The following is a 1,253-nucleotide window of genomic DNA, read 5'->3' as shown; positions in this document are numbered from 1 at the left end:
CCTTGTTGGGATTACCTCCCTTTGGGCTTGGAGGATCGTCTCCTTAAGGATCGACCACTCTTCTTGGACACCTGACTCCCCTCCCTTCCAGGACCTCAGTACCTCCCCAACTATTCTTCTTACCTCATTGAAATCCGCCCTGCAGAAGTCCAGGGCTTCTGCCTTGCTGCAGGTTTTGCCACCTTGTGCTGGATGGTGAATTCCAGCAGGCAATGATTGCTGTTGCCCAGGTGGTCGAGCACCCACAGCCCCCTCATGAGGTCGTTGCCTGTGGCCAGGACCAGGTCCAACAAGGCGTCTCCCCTGGTGGGGCTGTGCACCTCCTGGGTTAGATGGAGGTCCTGTATCTCAGCTAGGAACCTACGTGAGTGGTCAGACCTGGCTGACTGCTCTTCCCAGCAGATGTCTGGAAAGTTCAGGTCCCCCATGATGACCATGTCCTTTGACCTAACTACCTCCGTGAGCTGACTTAAGAATTCCCGGTCTAGCTCTTCCCCTTGGTTGGGTCGTCTGTAGTAGACCCCCACCATTAAGTCCCTTTCCCCTCGACTTCCTTGTATTCTAACCCAGAGCATTTCAGTGTGCCCCTCCTCTGACCTTGTGCTACTCGTTGAGGATGTGTATTCCTCTTTGATGTAGAGCACCACTCCCCCACCTTTCCTCCCTGTCCTGTGCCTGCTGTACAGCCTATAGCCCTTGATAGTCACCGCCCAGTCATGCATTGGGTCCCACCATGTTTCTGTGAGCCCCACTATGTCTGGCTTGGTGTCAGCTAGCAGGAGGGCGAGTTCCTCCTGCTTGTTCCCCATACTACAAGCGTTTGTGTAGAGGCGTTTGAGGCCTCCTGAAGACGTGTGCGTTGGCCTCCTAATCTCAGTACTACCTGGGCCACTGTTGCTTACCTGGGTATTTGTTCCGCTCGTTGTCGGTCTAGGCTGGGCTGTCCTTGTGGGTGTCTCTTGGTTTTTTGGTTCAAGGCTTCCTCTGCCCTCATCTTCCCCGTCCCCCAATGAGCCTAGTTTAAAGCCCGCCAGAGGAAATCCGCCAACCTAGAAGAGAACATACGCTTGTCACAACCCAAAGGGTGTGATTTTTGTTTTGTGTGCTTCGGCACTGCTAAATTGTTCCCGCTAAATTATAGCTTCTTTGCACAGTGGAGTTTTCTGCTGCAAAAGAGAACCCCGGTGCAAGGGAGAATTTCCCGCTAATTTGAAGCTTTCTTTGCAGGGTGCATTTCTTTGTTGCAGCACAGA

Source organism: Alligator sinensis, unplaced genomic scaffold, assembly GCF_000455745.1.
Source record: "Alligator sinensis unplaced genomic scaffold, ASM45574v1 scaffold866_2, whole genome shotgun sequence".
Taxonomy (NCBI): Eukaryota; Metazoa; Chordata; order Crocodylia; family Alligatoridae; genus Alligator; species Alligator sinensis.
The sequence above is the reverse complement of the archived record's forward strand: the minus strand, read 5'-3'. Positions refer to the sequence as shown.